The sequence below is a fragment of the Lepidochelys olivacea genome (assembly GCF_965140295.1).
Source record: "Lepidochelys olivacea isolate rLepOli2 genome assembly, chromosome: 26".
NCBI lineage: Eukaryota > Metazoa > Chordata > Testudines > Cheloniidae > Lepidochelys > Lepidochelys olivacea.
The window spans coordinates 8533192-8557250 of NC_140436.1; positions in this window are offsets into that span (position 1 = coordinate 8533192).

The following is a 24059-nucleotide window of genomic DNA, read 5'->3' on the forward strand; positions in this document are numbered from 1 at the left end:
GATAGTACACAAAGGCCCCAACTGGGATTGGGCTGCATTGCACTAGGCACCACACAAACAGGGAAAAGAGACAACCCCTGCCTTGTAGGGCTTGCAGTCTAGAGGAGGAGGAGGAGGAAAAATGATCTGCTTAAGACCAGGGACTGGGAGACAGTACTAAGAACTGATGTATGAGGCAAGAGATAGAGATAATGTAAGAGAGATAGGTTCTCTTCCTAGCCCTACCATGGATTTCCTATGTTATCCTGAGCAAATCACTTCCTCTCTTTGTGAGTCAGTTCCCCATCTGTAAAATGGGAGTGTGTGTACTTCCTACCACAGCCCCCAAATTCAGCAAGACACACAAAGCCTAAGCTGGGATGATTTAGTTGGTGTTGTTCCTGCTTTGAGCAGGGGGTTGGACTAGATGACCTCTTGAGGTCCCTTCCAACCCTGATATTCTATGATTCTACGGGTCTCACTGACCCACAAAACCCTTTTGATGCATTTGGGGGGTGCGGGGAATTGACACGATGATGATAAAAACAGTAATGAAAGATTCATACGGTCATATCATAACTGCTGCCTCAAAACACAAACAATCTGATGCTGGAATACCTGTATAATTAATTGGGGGTCTAACTGACCCCATTACCTTCCCAACGACTTTTTTCACTACACTGAAAGCACAGCATATATGCAGACACAACTCATGATAACAACTTGTCCTCATTATAGTTTAAGAATACCGAAAGAAAGAAGAGAGTTCAAGACCTGAAGAAGAGCTTTGTGTAAGATCGAAAGCTTGTGTCTCACCAACAGAAGTTGGTCCAATAAAAGCTATTACCTAGGATGATAATACCAATAGGGAAAGATTAACCCCATCCTGGTCTGAGAATATTTAATGTATGAAAAGGCACAATTTTGGCATGAAAAATTTGTATTTACATTTGTGTGGGCATTGGAGTAAGATAGACCTCAAAATATTAGGAGGCTTATGTTGATCTGACTCAGATGGAAACCTTTCAGCCAGTTCAACAAAGCAGAATAAAATCTTTTGATTTCAGGAATATCTAAATGTTTTGTTTTGCTCAAAAAAGTTGAAAATAAACAAACAATAAATTGCTGAACGTAATTGCTTTAAAATTTCTGTTGCGTGAAAAATGTCAGCATTCCAAAGCTGGAATGTTGGCGTTTCCCACAGATCGGAAACTCTGAATTTCGCTCAGCTCTGAGATAAAACAGACAAATGGTGGAAGAAAGGAAGGATTGTTATCCTCATATTACAGATGGGGAACTAAGGCACAGAGAGATTTTGTGACTTGTCCAGGGTCACACAGGAACTGTGCAGGAGAGCCAGATTGAACCCAGATCTTCCAAGTCCCACTCCAGTGTCTTAACCATAAGAACAGCCTTCCTCTCAATTTGGCTCTTATTAATCTCTAAAATATGTGTTGCAAATAAACAGCCACTTTAGCTGTAGCCATCTAAGATACAAAGGCCTTTTAAGCTCAAGCTGGGTCACCAACTCATTATAAAACACATTTACTGAAATAGACAGTTGAATGATGGAAACTGCTTCAGTAAAATCAAGACAACCACACAACAGGTGGGGTAGGCATTTAACTCACCTCTAGTCAATGCAGCGGAATTGCTGTAATGATTTCCTCCTCTCCAGCCCTTCAAGTCATCACACACAACACATTCTGCTGCAATAACACCGGTGCAGGGTGGGGTAGGGGATTAAGTTATAATGCATTGCAGGATAAATGCAGTATTTGAGAATTTTGATGAAATTGTTCTCGTCGTGGTTCAAAATCAGAGGTAAACTTCCCACCCTGTTGCACTGACGTTTAGCCTGATTTTGATTCTGCATCACAAGGACATTGGTGCAACTCCACTGTCTGTCGCGGAGTTACACCACTGTCAATCAGACATGCATGAGATCAGAATAGAACCGGAGGTTTCAAAGGTATTGTGCACCCTTGGCACCCACTGAAGTCAAAGAGAGCTGACAAGTCAGTGTCTTTAAAAACTCCTGAGGCCGAGAGGGTAACTAATGACTTCTAGGGAGAGACTTAAGACGGTCAAACTATTTAATTTATCCCAGGCAGTGTTAAGAAGTGACTTTGCCATGGCTTATAAGTACCTCTATGATGAACAGTTTCAGAGTAGCAGCCGTGTTCGTCTGTATTCTCAAAAAGAAAAGGAGTACTTGAGTCTCTAAGGTGCCACAAGTACTCCTTTTCTTTATGTGATGAACATATGTCTGATAATAGAAGTCTCTTCAATCAAGTCTCCCCGCGCCCCCCTCCCCCTCCAAAAAAGAGCCAATGGTTGGAAGCTGAAGAAAGACAAATTCAGACCAGAAATTAGGCACTATTCTTTTTTTTTTTTTTTAAAGTATTCCAGGCCACCACTGGAACAACTTACCTAGAGATGTTGGGAATTCTCCATCACTCGAAGTCTTTAAATGGAGATTGGATAGCTTTCTAAAAAAACATACTGTAGTTCAAACAGAAGTTATGGGCATAAGGCAGAAATTACTGCTTGAGGTTCTGTGTTATACAGGAGGTCAGACTAGATCATCATAATGGCGGTAGAATCTATAAATAACTAAAATACTGATCCAAAGGCTATGGAAGCCTGGATGAATGATGTTAGGGAGGCTTGCTGCATGCATCCCAGAAGGACAGCACCAAAATTAATGGCTACAGGAAAATTAAAAAAAATTATTAAAGCCCATGAAAACAGGATTCCATGCCACCTGGGAAAACATGAGACATCATAAAATGCGAATCTTGCAGGCTGCTCTGCGCGGGTGGAGATTTGTGACACTGTAGTGCCTCAATGACTTCCACCTGCATAGAACAACATGAAGGATAGGGGCCTTTTTGACTGCGGGAGAAATCAGCTGCCGTGTCTTTTGACATTTATTTTAACGTGCTCCTAAAACAAACATCTTTACAGAGCACAGGGAAGAAGAATGAACCCTGTCCCACTGTAGTCAGTTTCCAATGGTTGGCGGACGTATATTAATAAGGATCTTTTTATAGCAAGAGGCATATTTATATGTTTAATATTTTGCTTTGTTTCTAGGTACCATTTATTCTCCAACATCCCAGCTGCGAACACACACACACACACACACACACACACACAGGTACTTATTAGCAGTACTGAAGGATGTCCTATAGAAGATCAAATAATGGGCCATGACAATGCAATTATGTTCTCTACTATAAAGGTCATTCTTACTCATCATACTAATTATCTTGACAGGACGGCATTTCCAGCTACTGATTTCAATGCAAAATCTTCTCCCACATCTTGGCCTTTCTGGTTTTCATGTAGCATTTCCCTTTACTGCTTTATTAATGTATGTTTCTTGATATAAAGTATTTGCAACTCAAAGTTGGTAAAAAGTTAACTTGGAGATTGAGGGCCAGTTTTTCCATGCATGCTCAGAACCTACCATTGCAGCAGCTCCCATTGTAACATTTAGGGGCAGGTTTTTAAGGGCCCAGTGTGTGGAACCCTTTGGGAAATCTGACCATTTATATCCAGGGAATTAGGGCATGAACAGATTAAGGTTGAGGTTTTCAAAGCAGCCTAGGGGAGTTAAATCCCAACTCCTACTGAATTTCAGTGGGATTTGGGCACCTAATTCTCATAGCTTGTTGTGGCTGTTTTCGGTTTTGTGTGTGTTTTTCAAATCTCAGCTAAGTGACTTTGTCAAGGTCACAAAGTGAGTGCGTGGCAGAACTGGGCTAGAACCCAGAGCCTTCTGCAGCCTAATGCAATAATCACAAGACCATTCTTTTCCCTCTAGCTTGTCTTTCTCTGTTCTCAGCTCCCAGTACAATGTCCCTCAATATATGTCTTAATAGTTCAGTTTCTTCCTAGTACTACAATGCTCATATTTTGGCCCAAGCTGCAAAGTTCAAGCCTGGATCTGAACTCCTTCCCCAGGTTGATTTGGCTCACTTAGAACTACAGAGCAGCCAGGGCATTTGGACCAGTAGCGGAATCTCTCAAAGTGGATTTTGGTTCAGGCCTATCAATATCCCAATTGGGTCAAAGTTTACTGAGAACCATTTTCTCTAGCCCAAGAAATTCCTTTCTTACAGGCAAAAGAAATTCAGCCTAAGGAATGGGCAATTGCCACAGTGAATGTGGGGAAAATAGTACATTTCACTAACGCTGTTTTATGTTTTTAATTAATTTCCTGACACGGTGGGATGGAAACACATTCATAATTGCAGTTGACCTTTAAGACTGAAGGAGAAACGAGGCTAAGAGGGAAGATTGTGTTGCAGATGGCTGTGAATAAGAGAGATAATTAATTGGAGAAAGTAGATTACTCGTGTTACATGCTTTAATTATGTAAAGAATGTATGGTATAAAGGCATTAAATAAATTATGTGAAAGTAATTTAGAAATAGGATGGGCGAGAGGGGGGAAAAAAGGAAGGAGATTTTTAAATGAGCTGGAGAAGTGCCTACAACTCCTATGCTCCGAAGTCTCTTTGCAGGGTGGGTCTTGACTTAAAAAATAAAACGGATTGTGTGCATTCAGGAGCCTCTGTGCAAACCAGATGGGCCACATCATCAACTGATGGAAATCAATGTAGCTCCATGGAAGTCAATGGGTCAGCTCACCCAGCTGATCATCCAGTTGAGGATCTGCCCTAATGTATCCAGAATTGGAGCATCAGTGGAGGGAACTGGGTCAACGAAAGGGTCTCAGATGTCATTGTACCAAGATTAAATTACAGAGCCTGGAGCCTTCCTGATAAGCAGGAGAATGGGATAATCTACGGTGTGTCCAGGTAAACAGGGAAGGAACCTTTTTTGAGGGGATCAAATTATCCCAGAACTGCCAGGCAGCCTGTAGCAGGTTGTATATCACACCATTCAGTCAACAGCACAGAAGGAGCACGAGGCATCCCGCTTGCATTTCAACATGTTCCTGTTTCCCACCATAGAATATCAGGATTGGAAGGGACCTCAGGAAGTCATCTAGTCCAACCCCTTGCTCAAAGCAGGGCCAATCCCCAATTTTTGCCCCAAATCCCTAAATGGCCCCCTCAAGGATTGAACTCACAACCCTGAGTTTAGCAGGCCAATGCTCAAACCACTGAGCTATCTGTGGCTCCATAAACCTGTATCCTGGCAGCACTGCCTGCAAGGACCCTGAGTAACACCTCACCAGTCGTGAATAGCAGCCACGATGCTCACATAAACAGCTATGCACAATGCTGCCAACCCGACCCAGTGCAGAGAGATGGTTAAGCCACAGATTATAGCCTATTACAGAGTATCTTTGAGAGAAACTGTATTTCTTTGCTGAATACTCTCTACCATTACCTGCACAGCAGGATCAGCATAAACATTCAAGAACTTAAACACAGATACCAAAAGTCTCAGGATCTGGTCCCTTTATCCCACTCTGGCAGTGCGAGGGTCATTTGCACCAACTTTAAAGCCAGGGTGGTGTAAAAAACAATAATAAAAAAAATAGAGAGAACCAGTTTTAGGCTCCAAGTCTTCTCTTCAAAACCTTCCCTTTTGCCCCTTCACTGCCACTGGGTTCATTCAGTATTGGGAGCTTCAGTAAGCCTGCTTGTGTTGTTTGCCTCTTTTTCAGGCATTCAATTCTGATCAATATATCTCTTCTCTGCAAACTCAAATAGGCCTCTCTATTTTCAGGCTTTGCTTTATTCCTCTAGTTGAGTGGCAGTGGCTGCTGAATTAGCTGCACTCGTGGGTGGATTCGTTTGGCATGAAGGAAGGACTCCCCTCACCCCTTAACTTACCCAGGAATCAACTGTTATGTTTATGGCATTTTTAATGCATAATGGGCCTCATTTTCTGAGGAGCTGAGCATCTATAGCTCCCACTAAGTTCAACTGAAGCTTTGGGTGTTGAAGCCTTCCAAAAGATCAGGCCCAGTATTTCCAATCCATCTTCAGCTTCGCTTAGGACATAGGCTTAGATCCACAAGAGGTATTTAGGCTCTTAACTTTCATTGATTTCAACAGACAGTAAGAGCCTAAATACTTCTGTTGATCTGGACCATAGACCTTTTCATCCTGATTCTCCCTATTATGCCAGTGGCTCTGCTCCACCCAGCCTACTGCACTGCTGGAATGCTGAATGACCTGCCGTGAGCCAGTGACTACATCTACTTTGGTAGTCAGGAGACCTGGGTGCTGTTTTTGGCTGTGACCAGCTGAGTGACCTTGGACAAATTTCAGAGCAGCAGCCGTGTTAGTCTGCATCCGCAAAAAGTAAAGGAGGACTCGTGGCACCTTAGAGACTAACAAATTTATTTGAGCCTAAGCTTTTGTGAGCTACAGCTCACTTCATCGGATGGACAAGTTGCTTCACCTCTCTGTAAAACAGCAATAGTGACACTGACCTTCCTTTGTGAAGTGCTTTGAGGTGTACAGATGAAAAATCCTGTTACCCCTTTTGAATCAAGTAGCTAGCTAAAAATCTGAGTTCTTGCAGGATGTTCCAAAAGGAGGAGAAATTGATGATGAAGTCAGGTGGTTCTTTGCCGCAATGGTTTTTATTGACGAAGTCCTGTTTCCGTGAACACAGCAGGAATCAAACAAGTCCCTTTTCTAGTCAGCACTCACCCAAAAGCTCTCTCTCTTGGCTTTTCTCAGGCCTACTTTTCAAGTTCCTGCTCTGACTATGTCCTTGGCTTTACTGTTCCCTCTTCTCTTTCACAGACTGAAAACAATCTTCACGAAACAATAGCCATCAAAACCTCTCCAGCTACAGCTACGTTGGTGTTGGGTGGTGATATGTGCGTGATAGCGGCCTCATATGTGATATGAGGCTGCTATCAGATCAACTCCCTGGTTCCACTCCCTGGTAGTTTCACTGTTTCTTAGCATGTCTTAAATGAAAGTTGGCAGTTACCTCCAACCGCTAACAGTATTCTTCAATACTAAAAAGAATGACTGTGTCAACAACTAGTCTCTGACATGCAATAACCGCTTCCTCTGTCTGTATTGGTGGATGGCGAATATGAAATTCATTTCAGAAAGAAGAAAAGGAGTACTTGTGGCACCTTAGCGACTAACAAATTGATTTGAGCATGAGCTTTTGTGAGCTACAGCTCACTTCATCGACTGTGTTCAGTGGATACAGACTAACACGGCTGCTACTCTGAAACATTTCAGAAACAGACTCAGATTTTGTGGGCCGTGGAGAGGGAAGTAAGAGGATGCCCATATCCTGAGTAGGTAATATCAGGTAAGCAGTCCTCACATACAGGAACAGAGTGGGCACAAAAAAATCACTCGTCTTCCTTTCAAAACATCCTGTGTACTGCTGGGAAATATGGGATCCATCAAACTGACTAGCCCTTGAGTTCAATGGGAAAGGTCAAGGATTTGTTTAGAGCCTTCCTAGCATTGTAACAAGCAGGCTTCTTTGTGAGAGGAAGAAAAAAGTGGGTCCATATCAATCATCCTAACTAAAAGTACGGGCCAGCTTTATGCAATATATCATGGACAGTGCTTTCCCAAAAGAAGCACCTGCTTTCCTTACCAGAAAAAAAGCCCATAGGAACCCTAAGCCCCGGGTGGATTGCCGTACTCCTGGGAACCCTCACCGTATCACGAAGTACCCTACCCCTAGGAATCCTCATCCTCGGGTAGATTGCCGTACCACTAAGAAACCTCACCCTAGGCTGCTCCTTTTGTAGAAGTGCTGTGGTTGTGATCGCATCAATGGGTCATATCTGAGATTGTTTGAAAAGTAAAATAATCTTTACAGGAACGCTACACATTTTTTCAAAGTGGCTGGTGAAAGGAGCATAAATTCCAAAGGGAAAAGAGAGCAGCACTCTTTCTTTCCCTACACACACAGCGACAGAGAAAGAAAAGGAATGGGCGAGAGGGAAAAATTCAGGGTGATCAGAGACGCCCGAGAAATGAGGCCATTGAAAATAGTACATAGGGTTAAAGCTGGGTTAAGTTTTTCACACACAGCGTCTCCCCTGCCCCGGCGAAAATTCAGATTTGGCCACATCAGACTGTTTTGTTTTGACATTTTCAAAATCACACATTTCAATTTTTCTGTTTTTAACGACTACTTTAAAATGTCCTTTCGTTTCAGCAAAAGAACAAACATAAAACTGGTCCAAATCAAAACAAAACACTGTGATTTTGTCCAAATGAAACATTTCACGTGATCGTTTTTTTTGGGGGGGGGAGGGGGCGTTTCCTCCTTTTTGAAATTGCTTATCAACCAGAAAAGTTGTTATTTGTCCACTCTCCACATGATGTGCTACAGAGCAGGTTTTCCAGAAAGCCCCTCAGCTCCCAGTTGGGCACCAAAATACATGGCCAGGCTTGAGCAGGCTCAAAATTTGGCCATAAAGTGTCACAAAGGGAGTTACCAGATGCTCAGCACTTTGGAAAATCTGGCCTGTCTTTAGGTGCCTAAATCTGAGCTGACCGCTTTTAAAAACCTACCCCCCTCTGTGAGTGCTGAGCCCTTGAAAGTCTGACCCTAGGCTCTTTTCACAATCCATTCTCCTGTGACAATTTTGGCAGTTACAAAGATACAAAACGGAGCATGAAACAATCGTAAGGGGTTCGAGTGATAGAAACAGTCTGAGAAGACTAGCTAGGCAAATGTCTTGGCTGAGTTCTGATTTGTAAAAGCAGACACAAAAACAAGGATAGTTTGGAGCAGAGTTGCATTCTACCCAAGCAGCTGAAGTTCAAGGGGTGAGGACTTCAGAAAAAGGTCTGAACCCATCTTTAATTAGTAGCTAACTAGGGTGTACTCCTCGGGTTGTATTCTTCCCAGACACAGAATAACCCACATACTGTCAGTGAAAACCACAAGTTTTGATGAAAAAACTAACAAGCAAGACCAAAGGGAAAGTCTCTAGGAGAGAGCACAGAGCATTGGTCTTGATTATGACAAATCGGCATTAAAACCAACACCAAATGGCTGCCTGTCTCTCTTTAAAAAGTACAGGAGTACTTATGGCACCTTAGACACTAACAAATTTATCTGAGCATAAGCTTTCGTGGGCTGCAGCCCACTTCATTGCATGCATAGAATGGAACATATAGTAAAAAGATACATATATACACACATACAGAGAACATGAAAAGGTGGAAGTAGCTATACCAACTATAAGAGGCTAATTAATTAAGCCACAAGTACTCCTGGTTTTTTTGCAGATCCAGATTCACACGGCTGCTACTCTGAAACCTGTCTCTAGAGATTTCAAAGTGCAGCACACAGAAAACAGAGGCACAACTAATTAAAAAGGAAGCTCATGGTACCCCCCATTGTCTCCAACTCATTAAATTGTATCTCATGCTATTGAGTGGCTTTCTTAAAGATTCAGTCATCACTGAGAATTTTTTAAACTTACCAGAAAGTTGCATGAGTGAGAAGAAATGCTTGAAAACACTCACAGATGCTCTGACATCAGAAGGCAAATACCGCACAAGCCCCCCAAAAAACCTTATGGATTTTTGGGGGGCCTGACTCATGATTTCTAAATGCTGGGGGCCAGCTATTCTGATCTATGTTGGGTACATATGTGGCCGCCCATCATTGCAGTATCTGACCACCCCACAATCTTTAATGTATTTATCTTCACAAGTTCAACACCTGCAAGAAGGAGGGAAATGCTGTTATTCCAGTTTTTACAGATGAGGCACAGAGAAGCTCAGGGCTTGATGCACCATCAGCTGGGGTGGGAATATACAGTGCACTGAGTGGCCATGCGGACCCTGCTATTGCATGCTAAAAATTCCTTAGTGAGCTTTGATATACTGCTACTGGAATCGAAAAGGAACTAGTTAAGTTCATGGAGGATAAATGCAATGGCTATTAGCCGGGATGGACAGTGATGGTGTCCCTAGCCTCTGTTTGACAGAAGCTGGGAAAGGGCAACAGGGGATGGATCACTTGATGATCACCTGTTCTGTTCTTTCCCTCTGGGGCACCGGCAATGGCCACTGTTGGAAGACAGGTTTCAGAGTAGCAGCCGTGTTAGTCTGTATTCGCAAAAAGAAAAGGAGGACTTGTGACACCTTAGAGACTAACCAATTTATTTGAGCATAAGCTTTCGTGAGCTACAGCTCACTTCATCCGATGATGTAGCTCACGAAAGCTAATGCTCAAATAAATTCGTTAGTCCTAAGGTGCCACAAGTCCTCCTTTTCTTGTTGGAAGACAGGATGCTGGGCTAGATGGACCTTTGCTCTGATCAAGTTTGGCCATTCTTATGAGCAGGGGATCTGCCACTGCAATGATTCATGTCCGGAGACAAACCCAGTTTGGATTAGCGTGGGTTTTTCATACAAAAGGAATTCCAAAAATAGAAACTCAAGGAAATACTGGGTCTTGCCTGCAAATTCGCTAGCCAAATCCCTGACCACCAGCCATAGCTCCAGCATAATCTTTCTCAAGCCCGATCTGCTGCCCGTTATCGCAGCTCTGACACACAGCGCAGTTAGGGTTAATCCTGCCACAGAAGCATTTACAGTTTATACTTTGCTTTAAAAAAGGGGGGAGGGGGCAGGAAACAAAATCCAGATTTCTTATTTCCTATTCCCATCATTGCAGCGCTGGCAATTTGCATATAATGCTAAATACAAATGGCTCTAGGGAGAGCGAATACCATCCAGGGAACTGATTAGCTAGCTCTTGTACCTTCCTTTCTGATCTAAAGATCGGTGTTTAAAATAAAATGTGGGACAAATTAGTAATCAACCAATCCTCCATGTATTTATAGGGATTGCTCCATCTCCCATGGCACTCAACAGGAGTCTTGTCGTTGACTTCAAAGAGTGAAATCAGACCGGTTGTTCCTTCCATCCAAGTGCTTTACAAGTATTAATTAAAAAAAGACATAGAACATCCTTGTGAGGTAAGTATCACCGGCCATTTTACAGTCAGAAAAGCTGCGTCAAAGATAGGGTAGGTGACTTGCCCAAAGACACACAGTGAATCAGTGCAAGAACCAGAAAAAATATAAAAAGAACTCAGGAGTCCAGTCTCCAGTTCCATGCTGTAAAAACTGGACCCTACTTCCTGTCTTAAAACTAAGTATGTTTGAGACCAACAAATTTATTTGAGCATAAGCTTTCATGAGCTACAGCTCACTTCATCGGATGCATGCTGTAGCTCACGAAAGCTTATGCTCAAATAAATTGGTTAGTCTCTAAGGTGCCACAAGTACTCCTGTTCTTTTTGCGGATACAGACTAACATGGCTGCTACTCTGAAACCTGTCTTAAAACCACTGTGAACTTTGCTAAAGAAGGAAAGCAAGAAAAAACAATCCAACAGCTCAAAGCCTACATTATGCAGATGAAGTCCTTACTGTATGAATATTTGTGCCCAGAAAAGTTATACAGTCAAAGCTGGGGGGTAAGATGGGGGTGATGGTAAGAAATACAAACAATGCAGCTGCTTTTACATTGCACTGTGGTCCTTGTATGCCATTCAGACAGCCCTGAAGTGAGCAGAAATACTCCCCAGGCAATTCCCAGTAAAACTGATGTAACAGCCCAGTTGGCCGTGGTCCCCGTTCCTGGGGAGTATGCAGCAAATTGGGGGCGTGACCATAAAAAACTCTATGCTCTGGCTATCCTTTGCTTCCCCAAAGGCTCTTGGAAAGCAGAGTGTAAGTCAGAACAACCCTAATTTAATTTAGATTTATTTAGATCAGTTGACATCAAGTCCTTCCATGGCTCGAGAAGACAGGAAACAGAGAGTTGTCTCAAAGCCAACTTTGATCCCTACTCCATCTCAGCTCCAAGCATAGGGATGGAATGGCTAACAATCAGGCCCAACATGTCCAACCATTCAATTACAGCTAATATGCCATGCTTTCAATCAGCAGCCAGGCCCTACTCAGAAAAGCCTGCTCTTTAAAACAACCAAACATCTCCTGACACTAAAGGATTGGGCAGTTTCTCAGCACAGAATCTCGTTCTCTCATACACAGCAGACTTAAGACTCTTGTGTATATTCTAATGTGGGAGGGAGGGGAGGCGGAGGAAGCCAAATCCTTTGGTTTTCAGTCACTCACCCTACCAGTGTTTTTCACCATGTTGTTTACTCAGTACACCCCCCTCTCAAGGGTAGAAGGCAATCTGACACACTACAGAGACAGTTCAAAGTTATCCATCCTCACGTCTCTTTCCTAATTCACTGGGGGAGGGGGAGGAAATGGCTCAACTTTACTTGTCTTCAGGCATCAAGCAACATCACCAACATATTTCTTCATCTGAGTTTATTTTTCAGGCCATCAATTCAATTTCTTACAGTTTTTGGTATTCTCTGTTAAAATAACGACAGGTCAATCGATGATTATCACCAAGGCTCCGATTTTCCTTTCAAGCTTCCTGTCATTTGAAGTTCTGATTCCTCCCCTCTCCCAAGTCCCCTGTTTTAAATGTAACTGTTCCAGCCATTATAAGACCTTGAACGGTTTTTATTTGATCTCTGCATGTTTGGTGGGTAGATTTTAGTATAAACAAACAAACGAGTTTTGCAAGTCAAACCTGTGCTTCCGGGCCTTGTGCTTTGCATTAACAAGTTATCAAGGGCCAGGGGAAAAAAATGTTACAAGATAATTGCTTTTTAAAGCAAGAGAACTTTGATTCAATGGCACAAAAAGGGAGTGGAGGGGGAGAGAGAGAGAGAGGGAAGGCGAGTGACATTTTCAACTACGATACGCATTGACCTAGCTCTGCTCCCCTGGAAATTTAAACAATGACTTCAATGGGAGCAGAGATAGGGCAGGGTGCAGCGCTGTTTCATTTGCAAAGAGCGAAGCTGAATGCAGGTGAAGTTGAATTTTCCCGTGCACTACTCTGTTCATTTGGCTCACTTGCTTCTAACCTAACACCCCACGTTCCCTGTTTTCCTGGTGTCACCTCAGTTACAGTCCCTTCACGGAGTCCCTCTGACTCCAATTCTGCTGATCATGATACAAGCACTTTTGAAAAGCTAGCTAGCCAACACACTAAAAACAGCAGCGTAGCCCTGGCAGCGAGATGGACTAGCCGCTCCCAGAACGAACGCAGGGTTTCAGATGGGGTGGTATTCGGAGCGGTAGCCTATCCTGCCACCCTGACTGCAGCCACTATGCTGCTGGTTCGAGCATTCTCCCTCAATAAAATCTTGTGTGTGTACGTCTATCCAAGCTGGAAATTACACCTCCAGTGCAGACATACCCTCAGAAAGACTCTTGGCCAAGCTGTACGACCAGAGTTTCAAAAGAGTCCAGAGCCAGGTTTACAAGCACTCAGCACCCCACCGTTGGAGGCAGATCTTCATAAATGAGCTCAGCTCTCCTCAAGGCATCTAAACGAGAGGTGGATTCTCCAAGGAAACATTGCCAGCCCAATGCATTCAAATATCGTGAGTCCAGCACCCACAAAAAGATCACAATGTTATTTGAAAATAAATTGGGTTTCCTTTTATTTACCTCCTGGTTTCTGAGCCTTTAGGGTGCACTTAGCTCATGTTCCCAAGCTTTTCTCTGTCGTAACAAGGGCTTGAAATGTACTGGCCTTTTGAAATTAAGAGCTCAGAGTCGCAGGTAATCACAGGACTCCAGGAGCTGAGCCCCTCCTTCTTTTCCCTCCCCTCTGTGCTCTCCTCCTTTTCCAATTTATGGACATCTTTTTCTATTTTATTATTGAAACCCCAACCCTAATATGTGTTTATGTCTACCTATTATCTGGTGTTGCAGCTTTGACGAGTCATAATATTGCATAATTCTACTGGTGATCCCATGAAGCAGGCAGTGTTTGGGACCATATACAATTTAAAAGTCATTTGCCTTTTTGTACTTTTCATTGTTTCTTTCTAAAAATAGAAAAGTTAATCAAGAAAGAAAGAAACAAAAAAGAAAATCATCAACCGCAAGAATTTACAACACTGCAGCAGCTTCCAGCATGGATAAAACTTTCAAAAGTGACTAGGTTATTCAGCTGCTTTGAAAATACGACCCATTTCCACCTACAGACAGATTTTCAAAAGAGATGTGCAGCCAACAAGTTGAGCTCTTTTGAAAACCTGGCCACTTATTTTGATGCTTAGTTGGGAGCGGAGCTCTTCTGAAATTCCATCCCATAAAGCACAGCTCAGATTTATATACCAAAAACATTCACTTTCATTCACATCCTCACATGCAGAATCTCAAGTCACAACCAGCTTAACCAATGAAGCACAATCTAGAAGCATCACAATGACAAACCAAAATTGTCATTGGCTGGTCAGGAATCCTGATGGCAGAATAAGGATAAATAACACTTTTGTAATAGGCAATTCATATCGATAACGCTTAGATGTATTTGCACACACTCCCGTATACTGTAAATCATATAATGCCAAAATATCCACATTGTCAGTTACAATTTGCAGCCCTTGTCCTATCCATATTTTCTCCTGCATTGCCCTTTGTTTATTGTCCACCTCTGGTGTTATAGCAGGATCAGATTATAAGCGCCTTGATGCAGAGAAGCATCTTTTCATTTATTGGGTAAAGAGTCACACCCCTGTATCGTGAGACATTGTTCTGACCTGATACAGTCTCACCTTGCACTTCATCCTGGTTTATATTAATAAGTAATTATGTAGTATTTGTATTTAGGTAGTCCCTGGGAACACTAGTCAAGATGTCTTTGGTTTTATAGGCATCATAGCAAAGGAGAGTTTTAAGGAAAGTTTTGAAGGAGGACAATGAAATAGCTTTGCAGATGTTTACAAAGACTTTCTTCCATTCTGCCCATGATGGGAGGAAGCATGAATTCACCTTTGGAGCGTCTAGCATGCTGTACCTGTAAGCAAGTGGTCCATCACCTAGTGGTAGCGATCTGTTTAGTTGAGAATGAGTTGCTGGAAGTTCCTTCAGCAAGCCATCTGAAAATAGCATGTGAAATTAGGGAGAACACATCCAGAAAACTGTGTCTCTCTCAATAAGGAGTTCCTAAATGTGTGAGCTCCTGATCTTTCTAAAGAATCCCAGAAACTACTATCCACTTTAGGGTAATATACCTGCATGAACCCAACTAAACTAAGGAATTCAATCCATTAGTTTCTGGGTGTGTAGGGCTAACAGTGGAATTTTGTCTTGTTCACCCTGTAACAGATAGGGCAATTTCCTGCAATATCCTTGAAAAACCTCATTGAATTAAGTTTAACTAGCTTTGGAGTCCATTGCATTATAAATGCAAAGAGTTTGTATTATTGGGGAATTGTATGTAACTTCTATAGATAGGAGATGTGACCAAAGTAAACCCTGGGGAATGTGATGAGCTGCCAAGGATTGTTTGAACCAATGTGCCAGACAAGAATGGACGAGAAAATCTGTACGGGGAGGTGTACGCAACTATACCTTTTCTGATTATGCAAGAACTGAGCCTTTTGAAGCTTTGCCCTGAGGAGAGTTCTCTGTCTGCTGATTATCTGTTTCCAGAGTCCAACATCAAAGGCCCTAACAGAATAAAGGAGTGACTCTCAAATGCGTGGGGCTATTTGATGTTATGAATTTGTGACCACAGACAACCCCCTACCAGAGTCCTTGTTGGAGTTGGGGGTGATATCTGATAAGTTTATTAGAATACATATATGTTCTTTTATTTTTTCAAATATGCTTTCATCTTACAAATAAACGTGCTTTCTTAGACAGGGCTGTGTGGTAACTTTTAACTGCGGGCAATTATGTTGTTTATAGCTGCTGAGGACAAAGCAAAGCAGGCCCGATGAGGCAGTCTGAATTGCTGTGGAACTCAGAGTTTAGGCAGGGAACTGTGCAGTCTGGAAAAAACCCTGGTCAGGAGGGAAAAAGACACAGGTCTCCACCCAAAAGGGGTGACTGCTGAGAAACTGGGAGCCTAGAGTGGGTGTCCTTGCTGGAGCACAGAGTGGGAATTCAGGTGCAGTTGCTCTGAACTGTGACACAGTTTCTCATATACACAGATTTACATCAGCATTGTGGCTTTGGAAGAACTTCAAGGATTGTAAGTCCTGCATGAACCCACATTGCTTTGTGAGAGCTAGGATTTAGATAGTCAAGTTACTATATTTGACAGAGCATTCCATGACTTCTGTTTACCAAGAGATAACTCAAGAATACACGATAGCCTTTGCAAGACTGGTTGAATGGAAGCTGTGATGATAAAACACAGTTCTAAAGCTAAATCAAGTTAAGGTAATTATTTAATTGGTTACATACCCTTTAGAATTTGATGGATTTCTATCTGTTCCACTGAGTTGTTGCTTCCCTGTATTCTGGGAGAGAGATAAATTGCACTAGGAAGAACCTGGATGTCTTCCAAAACAGCACTGGACAGACACAAAGTCGACGTATTTGTTAGTGACCTGCTACCATATTGTTTCAGATTGATTACTAATAAGAGTTAACATTCCATCCATCATTTCTTAGGGGACAGGATCTTTAATAATACATGAAGCATCCAACCTTAGTGCTAAAAATATTTTGTGGATGGCATTCGATGACATTTACGCAATACCTCAGAAAAATGCTCGACCTTTCCCCATTGCTATGAGCTTAGAAGAATGAACGCTTCAGAAATTTCAGTGACATCATCATCGTGAGTCGTGGTGAGGGCCATACCATGATAGGTGCTGTATATCCACAACAAAAAGATGATCCCTGCCCCAAAGAATTTACAGTCTAGGCCTCCCCTATACATTATTTTTGTATTAGTGTGTAGATATGTATGTGTGTGAGGATAGATAGATAGATAGATAGATAGATAGATAGATAGATAGATAAAAGGTATTATACCAGTATCACCAGAAATGTGGATGTAATTATAGTCACACAAAGCTAGTATAAAGTTTGTGGTATGTGGGACCCGAGAATTTCTGATTTGTGAAAAATTCCTCAGTTTTGAAAAATTGGTTATTTTTTTTCTTTTAATTGGAATAAAATGAAAAATTTCAAGATTTTCCATGAAACAGTTTTTGAAAATATTTTGTTTCAATTACAACATTTTTTTCATGTGTTTCATTTTTTATCCTCTTGTGATGGGGAGTCTGCCAGTAAGGGATTAATTGAGCTCTGGGGAGGCTGCAGAGAAAGCAGCCAAAGGGAGAAGGGCTGCAAAGAGCAGGCCCATATAAGAAGAGCTGCAGGGCGGAGCAGCTAGAGTAGCTGCCTGGAGATCAAGAAGGGAGAACCAGGCTCCTAGCAGGAGGAAGGAGTGCCAGCACCCTGGTCAGAGCAGTGCTGCCAGTAGGGACCATGGGAGCTAAAGAGAGCTCCTGGCTAGCTGCTAAGACTGGCAGGCTGAAGTCCTGAGGCAAGGGTGAAGAAGGTGCTGGGGGCTGTGGGGAATGGGCCCAGGGAAACAAACTGAGGAGTCTGAGGGGATGCAGCAAGTGGCAGCCATCTGCAAGGTCCCTGGGCTGGATTCTGGAGTAATGGGTGGGCTTGGGACCCCCACATCCTCACTGAGGAATTGGCTGGACTGAGGGACTGTGATTCTGTCCCTCACAAGGGGGGAATCACAGTGTGTTACACAGCCAGAGGGCTGTGTCATGAAGGGGATGCCACGGTCCTGGGAGTGACATGGTCCCTGGAGCAGAAGAGGTGATGGGTGGGGCATCACCAGAGCAAGGTGCACTGGCTACCAGAGCTAATTCCCATATTGGCCATGAGGAGGCGCTGGAGTGGTGAGTCCCACTCCGTCACATCTCTACAAGAAATTTCAAAACAAAAAGACGCTTAATACAAAAAATCAAAATAAGCTTTTCTGAAAATGTTGAATAGGAAATGTTTTGCACTGTAATACTAGTATAGCTTACTTCCCTTCCCATATGGGAATAAGCTATATACTGACATAACTGCATCTACACTAGGAGGGTGTACGGTTTAAACTACACCCATATAACTACTGTGGCCCAACTTATATGTATGGATAAAGCCATCAAGATGGCTACAACTTGTGTTTACTGAGGAATGCTGGCTACTGTGGACTGCAGCAAAAGACTAGCAAAGCCAGTTCCCGAATGGATGACGTGAACTCTGCAGCTTTTCCCCCTTGTGTACTTAGGGGACACTTTTTTTGGAGTAGGGTTTTATTTTGAAAAGGGTGTCGTTGGGATGAGGAGGGAGGGAGGGTCTTGACAAAAGCCATTGTCGTCCTGATGGAAAAGCTTTTCCAGACTCCAGTTCAGCAAAGTAACTAAGCATGTCGTATGTCTAATTTTAAACACATGAGTAGTCACTGGGCCCATTCATGTGCTTAAAGTTAGACATGTGCTTAAATACCTTACCTGAAAGACAAAGATCTGGCAGCGTTCCCTAAAAGGAAACGGAATCAATATTCATAGAGGGACCTTATTCATGCTGGCAAACATATACTCAAACAAATATTCCCAGTGGATCTACGTGACAGAGTGACATCTCAGCAGGGTAAACGCTCTACAAGCTGGCCTTCAATGAGGGGACTAACAGGTTGAAAGTCTCCTTCCAATTCTTGACATAAATTGTGATTGATTGATATGTCAGGAATGGGGATGTCAAGCAAACACGTTTCATTACCGTCCAGTTCAAAACAACTGTACACTAGCATGTGTCTTCCTTTTATCCAACTCTCTCTCACACAATATTAAGCTTAACAATATTGCACAGACACACCAACATGATAATTCACATTTTGCAGGTGCAATTACACCTGCATGAATGTTGCTGAGCTAAAATATTGACAGGATTTTGACAAAAGTGGACTGATTCCAAACATTTCAGGAATATTAACATGGGAAAAGCGTGAGATGGGTGTGGGGAGAATGTCATACAAATTAGTAAATCTCCTTTATGAAAGGGAATGATTTTTCTCAGGCAGGGGAAACAATGAGGGAAAATTTAGGACCCAATATTTAAAGGTGCTGAACAATTATACTTCCCACTTAGCTTCAAGTGCAGGTGAGAGTGCTCAACATTTCTGAAAATAACTTTTACTTTAGAAGCTACTGATTTTTCAAGTGGCGTTTGATGAAATCCAGGACTCTTTGTCTTAGGAAGTTGTAATTAAATCAGCAGGTACCCCCTATAATGATGTTTACTTGCAATATATTATTCAACCAGTAGACGTCTGAGAGGTAACGAGTTCCAGATAGGATTTGGTTCATGGTAAATAGAAGGGACAAAGCTGGAATACAAGCTGTGTAGAAGCCCGTTTGTGGAGACAGCTTTAATTATTTTCTTAAACAAGCATTTCATATTAAGGGAGGGCTGTAATTGCCTATGGCATGGTACTCCACACTGCCTGCCAACTGTATAATATTCAGCGCCTGTGGGAACTCTCACTGACATTGAGAACTCTGCATTCCCTGCACTGGATTAACACTCAGCACCTTTGGAAAACCAGGCTCCCACTCTGGCCTTCACCATGACACAGCATAAAGCTGGTCAACATTTTTTCAAGAGAATGGTTTTCCATTAAAAAATACAGTTTTGTCAAAATCAAACTTTTTGAAGGACTGTCGCTATTTTTCTAGAAATTATTAATGGGAAAAAGCCAACACTTTTCATTTCAATAGTGTCAAAATATTTTAATTAGTATTAATGCTTTTCATTTAGTTATTGTTGAAACTGTTAATTTCATTGAGATTTTTACATTCTACTAAAATAGTCTTTGCACATTATATTTAGAACCAATGATTTAATATTTTGCCTCTATAATACATATTTAATATTTGAATACAATATAGACACCTAAATAAAATTAATCATAAAATCATCAAAACAAATTTGTAGTTGTCCTGAATCAAAATTTCTCAGATTGTTCAGCTGATAAGAAATTTCAGCTTTTTCTTCTGAATTGGAACATTTTTTGTTAAATGTTGGAAGTTTCCAGACCGGAATTCTAGCTCCCAACCAGCTCTAATACAGTATAAACATCTTGCCGAAGTTGACGTGATAGTCAGATTTTAAAGAACGATCAGACATTTGGGGCACCTAACTTGACACACTTTACAGCCGCCTGATTTCCAGAGGGAACATACTCAACACTTACTTAAAATCAGGTGTTGCATCTTGGGGACTGAAAATCATGAGTTACTTTTGAAAATGTTGCTGGAAATATGAGAAGCGGGGGATTGCAGAAGTGCATTTACATGCTTTCTTATGGTGACCATTGTACTTTGTGCCAGCCCTCTACATTGGCAATTAGAATTCATCCCTGTGCAGAGAGCCCAGTCGCAAGCACTAACATGATGCAAAGCCATGTGCCTGGTGTCTCTGCAGAGGAATGACTTTCACTCATAACACTGCATGGCGTGACCCTCCTTTTCTCTAAAAGCAAAACATAATATGGTTTGGAATATGCAAATGATTGTTGTAAACTATATTGCACTGCAAGCAATATCTTCAGGAGAGCTAGTGCGAGTGGATGGGCTTTACAATCAGTCCTGCGCTTGAGTCGACTTAAAACATAACAGCAGCTCTCTGTTTTATGAACTTTTTCCTCCGTTTGCCCATGATTTTTGTTTTCTGAACCAATCTTGCATTTCCTCAGCGAAATAATCAAGCCACAGGTTCAGCTACTCGGCTGGTGTAAATCAGCATAGCTCCATTGATTTCAATGGAGCTGCCCAGATTTATACCAGCTGGGGATCTGGCCCCTATTATAGCAGCAAATAATAATAATTCTACTGCTGAGATGGAAGAAAAAAAATTCTGTAAAACATGTTTTAAGGCATACTCAATGTATTGCATCTTTGGATCCTCTCTGAGTAAGCTTTCCAAATGGTTCGCTTTTAGATGAATGAAGTAATGTACATTACGTAATCTCTTCTACCTTTGGGATGCAGGTCACAGAACTTTTTAACATATCAAGGGACTGGGCAGTCACCCAACTAATAAAGCAGTTGCCCTGTTGTGCCCGCACCCGAAGTTTGTTGTGTAATGACTAGACTTGCCAAAAAGAGAAAACATTGCAAGGCCAAAAAAGATTTGTTCCACTTGATAAATAGCACTCCTAATACCATTTCACAGTGGCAGATGACATAGGAGCCGACTCCGGGGTGCTCCAGGGCTGGAGCATCCATGGAAAAAACCAGTGGGTACTCAGCACCCACCAGTCAAAGCTGATTGGAGACACTGCCGAACAGCTGTTTGGTGGCTCAGGGAGGGGCTTGGGAGAGGGCAGAGAGCAGCAGGCAAGTGGGGGGCTCAGGGAGGTGGGCAGATAGGGGCAGGAAGAGGCGAAGTAAGGCTGAGGTCTCAGGGCAGAGCACCCCAGGGAAAAATAAAACTCAGCACCTATGACAGGTGAAATGTAACAAGGTTAGAAACGTAGTAAGCAGGAGGTGGTAGAAGAAAATCTAGTGTGAAACTTGTGAGAAGGAAAAGAGGCAAGTTACTCAAGCACACGAGGCGGGGCTGGGGCAAAAACTTTGGTGGAAGCTTTGACTAATCCAAAATTCAACATCCTAGCATATTTTAGAAGTGTAGAATAGTGGAGAGCATGCTGGACTGGGACTCAGGAGACCCTGGTTTGTTCTCAACTCTTCCAGTCAACTGCTCCATAACCTCACCACTGTTTCACTTCCCACCGTTTGTCTGCTTTTACATCTGCATTGCAAGCTTTTTGAGGAAGGTTCTGCCTCTTTTGGTATTGCCAGCCTCAAGTCTTTTATATCATGAGGCGGCATCCCCACAATCATGAGACTGAATATCATGAGGTATTTTTTTAAATAAATTTGGGGTTCTTTTTCTTTGTCTGCTGGTTTGGGGGCCTTCACAATGAACTGCTAGGCTTGAAATTTTCATTTAAAAAAAAAGAAGATCCTAATGCAAAAACTTTTGATTCCAGCAGCTGTGAATTTAGAAAGAACGCCAATATCACAAGACTCTTGTGAGCACTGGCAACGTTGCTCTTACTATGGGTATCAGTAAACACAGCATAGAATAGGTCCATCAATGGCTATTAGCCAGGATGAGCAGGGACAGTAGGCCTCAACTGAGATCAGGGCCTCATTATGAACATAAGAACAGCCATACTGGGTCAGACCAAGTATCCATCTAGCCCAGTGTCCTGTCTTCCAACAGTGGCCAATGCCAGGTGCTTCAGAAGGAATGAACAGGACAGGTAATCATCAAATGATACATCACCTGTTGCCCATTCCCAGCTTCCAGCAAACAGATGCTAGGGACAGCTGAATGCTACCATACTAGAAAAAAACAGTGCTAAATTTGCTAGAACACAATGGGCCAGATCCTGTGTTGCACAAAAGACAGAGTTGAAGGCCAGAAGGAACCACCAGATCATCTACTCTGACCTCCTGTATATCGCAGGCCACCAGCCTCACCCAGAACCTGCACACTGAATCCAACACCCGAAGTCTCCTACATCAACATGACCAGTTACAGCAGAAAGCTCTAGGCTTATAGAGTTAGTGTAGCAGCTTCTATTCCCTTATTGATGATGTAGTGGGGTGGGCCAGAAAATAGGGGGTGGGACATCGCCAAAGCTTCCTTTCCCTTTGCATGCAGTCCACGCTGTAAGGACTCCTTGAGGACCTTGGCAACTGCTGTAATGATCTGATTGGTTGGCACTGTCCCCCGAGTCAGTTTTACTTGATCAGTAAGGGAAAAGAGAAACTTGTCTTGCCACATGACTGTTTATGGCCAATCGTGAGCCAGGATTTTTCTCCAGCATATAAAAATGCCACTTACCTATTCTACATACCCCATGGATGTTGCAGTACATCATTTCTTTATATTAATAAAAAAGCTGAGATACTCGGATGAGAGGGTGCTAATATCTTCAAAGTGTGAAGAAATATTATTATTAACTGCTGGCGTCTGTTACTACTGACCATGAGAGCTCAACAGCTACGAACTGAAGTGAGGACTCAGTTATACACTGGAAGACAGAGACAAAACAAGGTAGTACAAGAGAATTAGAATCATAGACTTACAGACTTTAAGGTCAGAAGGGACCATTATGATCGTCTAGTCTGACCTCCTGCACAACGCAGGCCACAGAATCTCACCCACCCACTCCTGTAAGAAACCCCTGACCTATGTCTGAGCTACTGAAGTCCTCAAATTGTGGTTTAAAGACTTCAAGGTGTAGAGAATCCTCCAGCAAGTGACCCGTGCCCCACGCTGCAGAACAAACAGGACAATTAGTCAAACAAAATGAGGCTTAACTTTAGCAGCGCCCTCATGATAAGCCACTAGTCACTGCTGCCTCAGACGATTTGTGGTTTCCAGCTTCCATGGTGCTGAGTTTCCTGGCTCCCTTTTTGCAGTGTCCTGCTAGGGCTAACCCTGTAGTGTCCCCTGTTGAGTCAAGGTAGCGCTGCTTGTACTCCCCGCTTTGGTTTCTCTTCTCAGAAATACAATAATTCCACTGCAGGCTTGATTCAATAATACCATCCTTAAAGCTTGTTTATCATCAAAGCTTGTACAAAAGGGGCCAGAACAAAAAGTCCCCAACCCAAAGGGTTCCTCTGAAGCCTGTCCTCCATTCTGTCCCCAGTGCCCTCAGGGTTTTCACTCAGTCTTTAAGTCTCTCCTCATGGCAGTAGGTCCAGCTCTGCTCTTGGAACTGGGTGATTCAATCCATTATTGTCCCTCTTCTTACCAGGAGTCCCCAGCTCTCCTCCTGGATTCTGGATTGCAATGTGTCTGCCGCAGCTGGTCTCACTTAGTCCTTTGCTCTCTGATAACTCGGAGACTTGCAGGAGGCTTCTTACTCATTTCTGCATCGGCAGGTATCTGCCCTGCTATGAAGGAAGAGGCAAGCGTTTATGCTGGCCCCTTTCCCCCACTCATTCCTTATTGACTGGGTGAAAGGGGAGCCCTACCCCACCCTCTCTGCAAGATTCCAGGTTTCAGGGCTCCTCGAAGATACTCTAACCAGATTCCTTCTAAATGCTACTTCCTCCTGGCACCCCTTTCCTCTCTCCCCATTTCTCCTGAGGCTCTGCATCAGACCACCCCAAACTCTTAAAGGTCCATGCCTTACGATGAAGAGAACTGACCAGTAGGCAGTACTGGTTGTAAGGGGCAGACTACTCCAGCACC